Genomic DNA, 13,433 nt, shown 5'->3' with positions numbered 1-13,433 from the left:
TTTTCTCACTTTCCTTGAACTGCTCTTATTAGCACCTACCCTCTGCTAAGAGATGCAAGGGGTAATTTAATCCTCAAGAAGGTAACTGTTCTAGCCTACTGATATTACAGAAATTAACATGGGATAATGCTAAGAATAATGAAGGAAAAAACCAAACAGTAGTAAAAATAAATGAACTGACTGATACAGTAACATAAATAGATGTCAGATATGTTGAACAAAACACCTAGTTAATACTAGGTGACATAAATAAATGTCAGATATGTTGAACAAAACACCTAGTTAATACATACTATATAATTGCATTTCTATGAAATTTTAAGAAGTCAAAACTAATGTATGGTGAGAGAGCAGATCATTGGTCCCTTGGGCAAGGGCTGGGGTGGGGTTGTCTGTAAGTGCACAAACGTACATTCCGGGAGGTAATGGAAACGCTCTGCATGTTGATGGTGCTCGTGGCTGGGTCTGTACATGTGTCGAAACCCATTGAACTGACACACTTTAAAAGAATGCATTTTATTGAGTGTAAAATGTACCTCAATAGAGAGAACCAAGATGGTGGCATGAGCAGAGCAGCGGAAATCTCCTCCCAAAACCATATATATTTTTGAAAATACAACAAATACAACTATTCCTAAAAGAGAGACCAGAAGACACAGGACAACAGCCAGACCACATCCACACCTGTGAGAACCCAGCGCCTGGTGAAGGGGGTAAGATACAAGCCGCAGCCCAGCGGGACCCGAGCACCCCTCACCCCAGCTCCCAGCGGGAGGAGAGGAGTCGGAGCAGGAGGGAGAGGGAGCCCAGGACTGCTGAACACCCAGCCCTAGCCATCCGGAACAGAGCACAGACACAGTGCATGTGTGGGGTGCTGGATACTAGTGAAACAGGACAGTAAGACTTGTGAGCGGGTCCCTGAAGCCGGCACACCCGGGACAAAGAAAAGCGAGTGCTTTTTGAAAGTCTTAAAGGGACAGGGACTCCACAACTGGATGGAAGTGCCCTGGGACACTTAGCCCAGCAGCTGGGAATCCTGGGGAACCCTGGGTGCCCAAACCCCCACAGCGCAGCTTGGAGGCTCCTCACCATGATAAACAGCCTCCCGCCTGTTCCCCCTCCGACGTGGCTCCGCCATATTGGAGCAGCAGCCTGAGGCAGGCCACGCCCACAGCAAATGCAGAGCTAAATAAACTCCATAGCGGCCGGGCAAGATCAGAAGCCCCGTCTGCACGCAGCTGACCAGCACAAGCCACTAGAGGCCGCTGTTCTCCCAGGAGAGGAAGGCCATAAACTGGCAAGAAGGGACTTTCTCTTACCCAACACACGTGCCAGCTCCCCACAAATATATCCATCACCATGAAAAGGCAGAAGAAATTGATACAGACAAAGATCACAGAGGCAAACAAACCCTGAGAAGGAGATAGACTTAACCAGTCTTCCTAAAAAAGAATTAAAAATAAAGCTCATAACCATGCTGAAGGAGCTGCAGAGAAATATGCAAGAGCTAGTGGATGAAGTCCAGAGGGAGATTACAGACGTCCAGAGGGAGATTACAGAAATGAAACAATCTCTGGAAGGATTTATAAACAGAATGGATAAGATGCAAGAGGCCATTGATGGAACAGAAACCAGAGAACACGAATGCATAGAAACTGATGCAGAGAGAGATAAAAGGATCTCCAGGAATGAAACAATATTAAGAGAACTGTGTGACCAATCCAAAAGGAACAATATCCGCATAATAGGGGTACCAGAAGAAGAAGAGAGAGAAAAAGGAATAAAAAGAGTATTTGAAGAAATAATTGCTGAAAATTTCCCCAAACTGGGGGAGGAAATAATCGATCAGAGTATGGAAGTGTACAGAACTCCCAGCAGAAAGGACTCAAGGAGGACAACACCAAGACACATACTAATTAAAATGGCAAAGATCAAGGACAAGGACAGAGTTTTAAAGGCAGCTAGAGAGAGGAAAAAGGTCACCTACAAAGGAAAACCCATCAGGCTATCATCAGACTTCTCAACAGAAACCTTACAGGCCAGAAGAGAATGGCATGATATATTTAATGCAATGAAACAGAAGGGCCTTGAACGAAGAAGACTGTATCCAGCACAACTATCATTTAAATATGAAGGAGGGATTAAACAATTCCCAGACAAGCAAAAGTTGAGGGAATTTGCCTCCCACAAACCACCCCTACAGGTATTTTAGAGGGACTGCTCTAGATGGGAGCACTTCTAAGACTAAATAGATGTCACCAGAGAAAATAAAATCACAGCAAAGAAAGCAGACCAACCAAATACTAACTAAAGGCAAAAAATAAAATCAACAATCAGCAGTTAAAGGAAACACAAAAGAGCACAGAATAAAACAACCAACATATAAAGAACGGAGGAGGAGGAATAAGAAGGGAGAAAAATAAAGAATGACCAGACAATGTTTAAAATAGCTCAATAAGTGAGTTAAGTTAGACAGTAAGATACTAAAGAAGCTAACCTTGAACCTTTGGCAACCACGAATCTAAAGCCTGCAATGGCAATAAGTACATATCTTTCAATAATCACCCTAAATGTAAATGGACTGAATGCACCAATCAAAAGACACAGAATAAAAGAATGGATAAAAAAGCAAGACCCATCTCTATGCTGCTTACAAGAGACTCACCTCAAACCCAAAGACTATAGGAACAAAGAAAGACTGAAGGAACAAAACAGCAGCAGAATCATAGAACCTAAGAATGAACTAACAGTTACCAAAGGGAAAGGGACTGGGGAGAAAGGGAGGGAAGGGAGGGATAAGGGTGGGGAAAAAGAAAGGGGACATTACGATTAGCACGTATAATGTGGGGGGAGGCACGGGGAGGGCTGTGCAACACAGAGAAGACAAGTAGTGATTCTACAGCATCTTACTACGCTGATGGACAGTGACTGTAATGGGGTTTGTGGGGGGGATTTGGTGAAGGGGGGACCCTAGTAAACATAATATTCTTCATGTAATTGTAGATTAATGACAACAAAATTTAAAAAATGTACCTCGATATTGTTTTTCTTAAAAAAGTGCTCCTGTTCTCTTGTCGGAACCTCGAAACACGTTTTCAAATTTCTTTTTAATTAGAGAGCATTCTTTTTTAAACAAGAGTTTGCATATTTTTATCAGAAGTATCTAAGCAAGACACAAGATGGCGATGTTACTCCAAGAAAGCATATGTATTTGGCCTCCTCCCTCCAGGTCAAGTGTTTCACTTGACAGTCTTCCCACCCTTAAGGATAAGTTATTGTCCTCGGTACTTTCTTTTCTAGATGTTTTCAGGAGTCTTATAACTATTGTCTGCATTCAGCAGCTATGCCACAGATCTTTAAACATGTCGAGCTCTTTAAGAACTTTTCTTGTCTTTCTGTTGTTATTCAAAGTCAAAGTGGCAAACAGTTCACAATAAGTAAGATATGTTCTTGTTGGGGAGACACGTCTACTACAGTCAGTTACTCACCAAGTGAACTGTGTGAGCAGTTCTCCTTACCTGTCCGAAGGGCCTTCCGTTTCCCGACCAGCACTTTGGTCTGCACTTGAGGCGTGCGGCCGTCAGAGGGCAGTGCAGAAGCAGAAATGCTGACTGCTGAGGGAGCCGCCAGAGGAACTGCTTGGGGCTTGGTCTGCAAGCACTGTGTTCAGTTTAAGAAGCAGCCGCATCTTCTGTGAAAGGAGACTGTAACCAGAGGAATGAGCACCGAGAAACACTCTGTTCAAAGTAAAGGTGAAAAGGAAATGAATACGTTTCCAGAAACCATCTATTTGATTCAGGATTTTTTCTTTAAAACATTATTTCTCAAGTAATAAAATAGTTCCTGTCAACGAGCTCTCCTGCAGATAACTATAAACTCTGGACTCCATATATCAAACAAGTACATGAAGACACAGGGAAGAGAAGAAAGCAGGCAGATTCGGGAGGAGAGTCGCTGCTTAGGAGAAAGGCGGCAGGCGGTGAATCTCCCATTTCTTGGCTTTGCCCTGAGGGCAGGCCCCCGTCTGTGCCACATGGAGGGCGAAAGCTCAGATGGTAAACCTCTTTTTTGCCTGAAAGGAGATGACAGAAGTCAGGGCAGTTGTGTAACTGGAAAGTGAGGGAGAGGTGGTAAGGGAAAGGGAGGTGCGGAGTGCTCTGAGGTCCGCCTTCAGCTGGGCCCTGGACCCCGCCTCCCCGAGGTGGCCTCAGGCAGTGAGGCCCAGCACCGAATGTCCCCGAGACCCCCGCTGCATCAGGGAGCCTCCCAAGCTGCGGGAGGTGAGTGACCCGGGCTCGCCTGATCCTAATCCTTGAGCGTTGTGTATAAACCTCTCTGAGCTTTGGTTTGTTCTTGCAGATACTGAAGGAAACCACGCCTTTCTGACAGGGTTATTTTTGAGGATTCACAGAGATAATGTGTGTAAAGTGCCTGGCACCCAGGAGTTGAATAAGAGATGAGTTTGCTTCACTCTTCTCTTTTGCGGTTTGCATGGAATCTTTTGACTAATTCTCAATTTCTGAAGTAAATTGTGGTGGCAAACATCCAGGTCAGTTTGAGATTCTGGTACTGAAGACCTGAGTAGGTGTTCATCCTTCCTAGGAAGAGTAACCACTTCATAAAGTGGGAGCTTGCTTCCCACGAGCTTTGACTCTCTGTGCCCCTATTTTGAACCCAGGTTGGAAGAAGAATCTGCCACATTTGTCCAGTGAGGACTACATTCTACACTCCCTGAATAAAGCCCCAGATGGCTGCAGCCTGTAGCAAATGAGCCATTGACTTCCCAAGATCATTCAGAATCACTTGCCTTTCTCAAACATTGGCCTTTCTGACTTCCTATTTACACTGAGCCTTTCATCTTTTTAACCTTCATATCCTATTGCCTCCTACTTTTTCTCGGAGGTTACTTTTCCATGACTTTGAGTGATCATGTGCACCAGTTATGAAAGGACCACAGTCTCTCTCCTGGAATCACCAAAGATTCCTCTTCCCCTACCTCTCCCATCCAACCGGCATTTACCCACATGTCCTGTAGAGGAGCCGGTCTTTCCCCTCGCTCCCCCTGGGTCATAGTGGAAGCCTCCGGACTGCTTTCCCTGCTGCCATTCATGGCCACTGTGTTTCATGCTCCTCCAAAACCAAGAGCTAGACTTTTAAATACATTTATCATCTTATATCATTAACCCTTCACTCTTCTTCCAGAGCTTCTTATTGAAGCTAGAAGACTGAGCCTCCTTATGAGCCCCCGATCACTTCTCCAAAGTCACTCATACTTGTCCCCTCAACCATGGTGTCCCGGCTTGCTTTCTGTCCCATAGACATTTCAAACTCGCTCTTTCATCCAAGCCACTACACTTGCTGTTCCCTGTGCTTGAATGTTCTTTCCTTCTTTGTCTGCCTGCTTTCCTCATTCCTGCTTTCCTCCTATCTCCACAAAAGGCCTTTCTGGCTGCCTGACTAGCCCCTCTGTCCCATTGCACTGTTTTGTTTCCTTTGTAGCACTTCCCACTATCAGAAATGGTCTTTATCTATTTGGTGTGACATGCAGTTAAGATGGGAAGTTCACTGGAGACAACTTCTGGAGAAGTAGTAGAGCATATACAGTTCCCCAGACTCTTGTTACCAGCTAAGGCCGAGGCAGTAATCTGCAGGTCCCATGGCCAAAGTGCCAATAAAGGTCACTTCCCTGGGATGTTTGAGATATTTATGGTGTATATTTTGCGGAAGGGGACAGGGTCAAGAAATATCCCCAGGACTATATAAGTTCCCTGGTTGAGGAAGTGGCCTTGTTGGGAAGGAGGATTCTCTAGAGCATGGCAACTAGTAATTAGCCTGTCCTTCTGTTAGACAAACTTGCGTCTTCCCTCCCAAGCTCTCTGCTAAGCTACCAAAAGCAGGGAGGACATGAGTGTCCAGGGCCATGAGGTTTTGTCTCCTCACTAAAATGTAAGCACCATAGAGACAGGATGTCATCTGTCTTATTTGCTACCAGAATAGTACCTGGCACATAGAAATTTAATAAAAACATATTTGTTCAATGAATGAAAGAATAATAGCATGAGCAACAGTGAAGTAAATGACTAAAAAGAAACTGAAATTTACAAGGAAAGGTCATACTTACCAGAAACTGTGTCTTGGTAGTGGATGAGAGCCTCCTGGGGAGATGGGTGTCTAAATTTTTTGCGGCGCTGTAAAGGAGAGTAGGATCTACATACAGGTGAAGGTAGGCACTAATGTGACTCCAACTACTAGGGGCTCTTTGGTTGCTTTTAAACATACCATGCTAACTTTATGCTATCCGAGACTTCATCTGCAGGATTCTGCCCATCATGACATGCGCCAGTTCTTAAATCAGAGGAGCAATCTGGTGTTGCAACCAAAGTTTCATGATCAGTTTTGTGAGAGGAACGGAGCACAATTCTTTGGGAGGCATGTTCCAAATTCTCTTTTTCATTCCCAGACTGTTTTGTTCATCTCACACTGAGATTAAATGATCTGTCCTGGATTGCTTTTGGCAGCAAGAGTGATAATGAGGTCATTTCCACTATGATCAGTCTTTGGAATACTTCTCAATTATTAAGTGAAGGAAAAGTATATGGCGAGCTAAATCCCGAGGGGTCTGACTGCCACTACAATGTAAAATACTTATCAAGCACTCAGTGAAATCCATCTCCTGGGCAATTCTCATTGTAAGAAACTTCTTTGCAACTTAAGTCAGTGTTATAGTTACAAATATAAATCCTTGGGATAGATATTATTGATTTATTAAATTTTCATTGTTTTCATAATGTCAATTAAAAACTATAAAATAGGCAGCACAAATCTTTAGCAGCTCCACCATGACCCATTAGTGTAGCTATTTTTCTCTCCTCGTGATACCCGTTCTTAGAGCTGAGGGACTAACGAATGACACAAGATGGAGAAGCTACACTACGTAGTTCACTATGTTTTCCTGCAAATCAAGTAATCTGTTTTAATGATTCCAAAGCAGTTTTCTTAAAGTAATGATTAGCTTAAGACAATCTGAGACTTTCCGAGATCTTACACTTTTTCCTTACAATTCCCTCCCACATCATTGTCCTGCTCTCTCCCAGCTCCTCCTTGGGCTACTTAATGACTTTCTCCTTTTTTGCTCACCTCCTCACCGTTAGTTAAACTTGACAGCCAGTGCATTAGCCACTCACAATTTATGCTTATTTTTTTTACATCATGTAATCACATAGCTTCAACCTTCACTTAACTGTAGGCTTCAAGTCAAACTTTAGAATGACCTTTGTGGGCCATTACATTTCTATGTATAAAAGCAGGTGGGTCCTTTATCTGTCCTCCAAGTTGCTCACCCTCACCCATGGCTCCTCTGCCCCTGCCCCAAGCCCTTTGTCTTCTCTTGATGTCAGTGTTGTGATGAGCACCATCTACTTACCAATGTGAAGCTTCCACTTACCACCATGTTCCATGTCCAGTCACCAAGCCGAGTGATATTATTTTCTTAAAATCTTTCTAATCCATTACTTCTTATACGTCTTCATTCTAAAGCATAACTATAACTTCAGGTCTGATCTCTCCAAAACTCAGTAGTCACTCCACATGCACAATGCACAGAGCCGGACGGCAGCAGCCGGGGTCATGGCTCAGCCCCAAGGCTGTGCTGGACCTCGGGAATGAAAGGTGGCCTGTACACTACTGGTAGGGCTCTAAGTTGATTACACTGAAATTACAAAGGGTCCACTGGGATGAACTCAAATGATGCTAGGAAATGTTTCTTATAGATAAAGAATGTGTAAGAATTTGGGAATAAAAGCCACAGGGGCAAAAGATACAAACCTCATCCCCAGAAAAAGGGGAATGAGTGGGAAAACAAGGTCAGAGTGGCCTGGGTCAGATCTGAGCTCCACCGTTGTTTTGACCCTGGCAAGATATTTGGATGATTCCCGTTTCACTTTCCATCCCTGTAAAACGAAGATACTTTCTCATTCAAAGGGGCATTTTGATGGATAAGTAATATCATATATAAAGTTTCCATCCAGAAACTTGCACATGGTAGAGTCTCTTCAAATCATAACTGTTAAAACTTAGGAACATACTTATATATTTGAAAAGTAAAATACCAGTAATAGGTTTAAATAACGGTTTAAGGAAATAGTGATAGAAATGTCACATAGAAATAGACAGTATCTGCCAAGAAATAGGGCTGGTGGCCTTTCTTGAAGGAGCCCAGAGTGTCTGGAACGGGAAGTGTGCAGGCTGGTGACCCTCACCTTAGATGCAGGAGGACCACACACATACAGAATGTTGTCTGACTCCTCACCTTCTGGAAAAAGAGTTTGTCACTCAGAGCAAGAAAGGCTTGCAGATTTTTTGGTCTTTAAGTAAAATCAGTCTAAGACTCACCTCTCACCTCTGCCCAGTGGCCTCTAAGTTTGAAAGCATTTCCAGCCACTCTCAGTTATTTGAGAGAAGCATTGGGGAAAATACAGATGAATAAACCTTCACTCCAGGGCTGTTCCCAGACCACCACACTCACGTGGGTATGGGCTGGGTGAGGAGGGCGAAGATGATCAGGAACCCCCATTTGTGTCTCCTGCAGACAACGGGAGTACAGGAGGTTTTTAACTTGGTCTGGGATGTTAGAGATCATTTTGTCCAACACTTCATTTCCTGAAGTGGGAACCCAAGCTAAGGTGGCTGAACTGGGCAGAGTCACAGTTACTGAGCAGCAGAGACAAGCTTGGAGAACAGATCTCTCAGCATCTAGCCCAAAACTTTTTCCACCTCACCACAGCTGCTGCTTTACAGCATTGAGGTTTGAGAATTTTACCCATTCATATGCAAATGTTTTGTGTGCTCTTTAATAAGACATTTTTTTGTCTGCTTCTCTAATTGGGGTTTGCTGTTCTGAGCAAATGAGTGTAGATACGGAGGTGTTAGAATTGTCAACTTCTCCTAAAGAATCATTGTTTTTCCTTTGTTTCCATTGATGTGGAACACTTGTCCTTTTTTCCTTAACAGCCTGATTGGAGACACAGTACTTACAATGTTACTTATTCGTTCCAGTGGCTGATTCAAGTAGTGGGATGAGGTTAATGGAATCAGTGCAGCCCAGCCCCACTGCTACCCCTCTGTTGGAATGCATCCAGGGGACTGGCTGGGGGGAATTTGTTGCTACGAAACAGAGCTGTAGCTGGGCTTAGTGGGTGGTCTGGGTGGTCTCTGCATTCTGAGAAGGTTAAATGATACAGGCCATCCAGTATTACACCACTGGACTACTTTGTGACTGACATATATCTTAATAAATCTTTCACTCATCCATTCAATTATTTATTGAAATCTTACTACATTCCAGGTATTCTGCTAGGTTCTGGGGATATACTGTCCCAACTTCTTGAAGGACTGTCACCCAGCTACAGAGGATAAAGGAAGAATCAAAAAAGGCTGCAGCTGCCAAGGGGAAGAGCGGAGAGCAGAAGGAAGGGACCAAGGCTGGGCATCGGTGAGTGCCCGTGTGGTCGTTCAGGCAGAGGCACAGTGAGCTCTGTGTGGTAGGTGCACCATGGCGGGAGGACACACCACAGTGCCACCTGACCCTGAAACAGGGACCATGGTGTAGTCAGGGTGTGGTGAGGGCCTCTGGAAAAAGCAAGGCAGGATATTTGCAGTCAGAGCAATGTAACTACATGCAAGGAAACCCCCTACCAAAACTCTATGTTAAACATTCAGCTCTAGGGTCATTCTTCAGTGAGATCAGTTAATATTCCCCAGATAAAGAAGAGTAGCACATGTTTTTATTATGCTAATCATTTGTAATCATGTGTAGGATTCACTTTAGCATGCTAAAGGCCCAGGCCTATGTGCTATCTTTCCTCCTTCAGACCTGATGAGGTGATTTGCAATCTGGGCAGTTAACAATGGCAAGCAAGCCCAGCCATAAACCCATAAACAACATAATAAAGGGCAGGAAGGATTCCATCTTAAAAATAAGATTGCATTTTAATACCCAGGAAGTTAAGTAAGATTCTTAACTTACTCTCTTTAGCAAACAGATAACACCTCAGCCCACCTTGGGGGCTGGGCAGATGGCCTTGTTTGATCTGCTCCCAGACCAAGAAGCCGGTATCTCAGGGAGAAATCAGAGCAGGAAGTTCTTTGTGTTAAGTTAATTCTAAGTATTCAGGGACCACTTAACAAGTCCACACCCCTAAGCCCTTTATCCCATTCCCAACTGCCTATAAAACCCCTGGACAACGCACCACTATGGGCTCTCTTGTCCCCTCCTGGCACAAGCCAGGAGCTCTTTCCTCTTACTTTATCTCTAAATAAAATCCTTTCCCTTGCTTTCCTACCTTGAGTGTTTGCTAAGTTCATTCTTCGACTCCACAAACAAGAACCCCGGCATCAACCCCATCTTCCGAGGTGGAAGAGGTGATAATTTAGGCAGAGACCTGAAGAGTAAAGGGAGGCTGTGTAGGAATAGGTGAAGTGGTAGAGCAGGGGATCATGGCAGAGGGTACTACATGTGCAAAGCCACTAGACAACCTTGATACACAGGGAAGTGCAGGTCTGGGGCACAAAGGAACAAGAGCAGTACCAGTGAACGAGTAGAGGTGAGAGGAAGGAGTGTGAGTAGCTGGAAGGACCCTGAATACCATGCAAAGGCCCTTCCTGTCTTCGCCCCAGGAGTTTGCATTTGATCATTGCTCCTCTGGAAAAGCAATGTGCCAGTACTCGTTCTGTTAGCCTGGCCTCCGGGTCTTTGAGGATTGTGGTTTGGAAAAGATATATGGAGAATAGTGCAGGGGTGAGGTCAGAAGACAGGGTCTGTACCCAGCAACCAGAGGTCCTTGAATGGAGGGCATAATTTTCTTACTGAACCACACCCTGTATCTTAGAGCTAGTGCAAGATGGCAACAGAGGTAGGATTAGATTCTTCTAATAAAAATAGACTTCAAATAACAGTAAGTGAAACAAGTAGCCTGCATATAGTCTAGGGAGGGTGTGGTAACTGCACCATGTCCTCAGTGAAAGGGTATCTCGCCGCGACCCTCCTTACCCAGAACGACTCAGGTGACACAGGCCCTTGCAAGAGACTTTATCATCTGAAGGAGAGAGTGGCTGCCCCAGAGGGAGAGGGAGAGAGTGAGAAAGAGAGAGAGAGAGAGAGCAGCAGCGTGGTGCAGAGCTGTGCCTTTCATTGTGGGGGATCCGCTAGGCCTGTTGCCTTGGGGGAGGGTCGGGATGTTTAGAGATAAGGTGGGGCAAGTCCGGACAAGCCCCAGGCAAGCCCAGGCATGATTCTCACTGGCTTATGTTCTTGGGACCACGGGGTAAATGGAGGATAAATTACTATATTCTTATAGTCGGTGTCCCTCCTCCTTTGCTCCTGAAGCTTCATTCTCAGCATGTGGCTTCTATGTTAAGACTCCTGAAGCTCCAGCCATGACAACTCATTCTAGCACAAAGTGGAGTCGGACAGCCAGGAGCCCTTTCAGTAAAATTGGTGCTTGCACAGACGGGCCGAGCTGCCTCATTTGGGAGCACAGAGCTTCCGTGTGCTGCCGACTGTACCCCTCAGTCTTGCTCCACGGCGCCGCAGTTGATGGAAATGTGTGCCACCACTTTAATCAGTGACTGTGTGTGCCTAGCAATTGCCCGGTTATTTCCAGGGCTGGTGTTGTTTTGGTCTTTTAAGAAATTACTTGTTTTTAACTTATGCTATTTAAATAATTTCAGACTTTTAAAAAGTTGCAAAAATACTACAAAGAGCTCCCATACACCCTTCTCCCAGCTTCCAAAAATGTCTGTCCTACATAACCATAGTATAATGATCAAAACCAGGAACTTAGAAATTGAGAGAATACTATTAATACCTCTATTCACCTCAAATTTCAAAGTTCCCCTCATGCTCCTGTTCTTGGCTCAGTCCTGGACAACATTAAGTTGTCATGTTCTCTCAGTTTCCTCCAACATCACTGTGCTGCCTTCTAAATGCATCATTCCAAAAGACGTATGCTGTCTGTATGTTTCCCAGTCCTAGTGATTTGAACTCATCTTTTGGCTAAGGTAGTGTCTGCCAGGTTTCTCCACTATAGAACTACTATTTTTCTCTTTGCAACTATTAAGTAACTTGTGGGGAGATAAATTGGGCAAATATCCTGTCCGTCATACATCCTCCACTGATGTTAGCACTTACTGCTGACTTGTTTGCAACAGTTACTGCTATACTTGTCACATGGTGATTTTTGTTTTTATCTTTCCAAGTGCCGTCGCAGGTACCCAGTCTAAGGGTGGGTTGAGAATACCAGGGCGTCAGCTCTCCTCAAACTCCTAATCCATTAGTTGGTCCCTGATGCTTTCTCAAACCACTGATGGCTGCTGTATGGAAGCCACAGCCACAGCAAATCGCACCTGTTCCAGGTAGTCAGCCCCTGCTTATCCTTGATCTTCTGGGTTTCCATTTCGCTTTTGAATCTAGATTCCAGGCTTTTTTCTTGGACTAAATCTTCTGGGTCGGAGGTTCCAGGCTTTGCCTCTTTTTGGTTTGGTGCCCCATTGTCTCTCCTCTTTGGTTTACTAAACTTGACCTTCTTGATTCTCAGCTCTGCTCAGTCCTCTGAGTTTGCAGTGCATCACTGTCTTCAGCTGTATTCCCTCTTCTAGGTCCAGCTCTGCAAATCACCCCACATATGCTGAGGCATTCCCTAATATTTTCCCTCCAGAGGAGGAAGAGCCAATATTGAAAGATCATTTAACTACTTGGGAATATTGTGGACATAGACAAATTGTATAAGTGATCATTTTGTGATGAAAACACCATGCTGTAGTGCACAGAGTATCATAAGAAGCAGTAAGGAATTAAGGCAAATGCTAGTAGATGCATGTCCCATTAAGGAGTGTATCAAAATCTCCTTGGAGAACTAGGGATAATATTTTTTTGCTTCAAACAAATGCACGAGCCAAAAAAGGCTGAGAAGCAATGTCTTAGCACAAACTAAGCTATTTTCAAAATTTATATATGAGTATAAATGAAAAGCAGGATGGGAGTCAGGGAGCCAAGCTAGTCTCAGCAGCTACATAGAGGAAAAGCAGGGAAGTGATTTTTTAAATTGAGTCCTTACTATGCCCCAAGCACCATGCTGGGAGTTCACAAATACTAACTCATTATCTTCACAGCAGCCCTGGGAGGTAGGAGCAGTTGATGTCCTCCTGTTAGATCGTCCCTGCAGAGCGGTGAGGAAACCACAAGGCTCCGGGGCACTAAGTGGAGAATCAGTCCTCCACCCAGAACTTCCGCTCCAGAGCCCACATCCAGGCATTACCAACACGCCAGACCAGCTGTGAAATCAGGAGTTTTCTTTGTACTTGAGCTGCCCACCTCAGTTGTACTGTGTTGAGGAAGCTGGTTCGGTACTGTTGGACTAGACTTGGTGACGACCCCC

General features: G+C 44.5%; 2 long non-coding RNA genes across 2 annotated transcripts in view; both read right to left on the bottom strand.

The window, feature by feature from the left end:
- Positions 1-292: 292 nt before the first annotated feature.
- On the bottom strand, positions 293-7,709 carry LOC118924987 (uncharacterized). Its single transcript, XR_008998753.1, has 5 exons — positions 6,280-7,709; positions 6,122-6,188; positions 3,519-3,651; positions 3,034-3,163; positions 293-536 (listed from the first exon to the last, which is right to left on the bottom strand). It is a non-coding gene; the product is annotated as an uncharacterized LOC118924987 (long non-coding RNA).
- Positions 7,710-7,717: 8 nt separating this feature from the next.
- Positions 7,718-13,433, bottom strand: part of LOC130684455 (uncharacterized) — a 32,699-nt gene continuing 26,983 nt past the window's right edge. The window contains exon 3 of the long non-coding RNA XR_008998754.1: positions 7,718-7,949. This is a non-coding gene — a long non-coding RNA (uncharacterized LOC130684455). The remainder of the gene's footprint in view (positions 7,950-13,433) is intronic.

Source organism: Manis pentadactyla, chromosome 7, assembly GCF_030020395.1.
Source record: "Manis pentadactyla isolate mManPen7 chromosome 7, mManPen7.hap1, whole genome shotgun sequence".
Taxonomy (NCBI): Eukaryota; Metazoa; Chordata; class Mammalia; order Pholidota; family Manidae; genus Manis; species Manis pentadactyla.
This window is presented reverse-complemented; position numbering and strand designations above follow the sequence as displayed.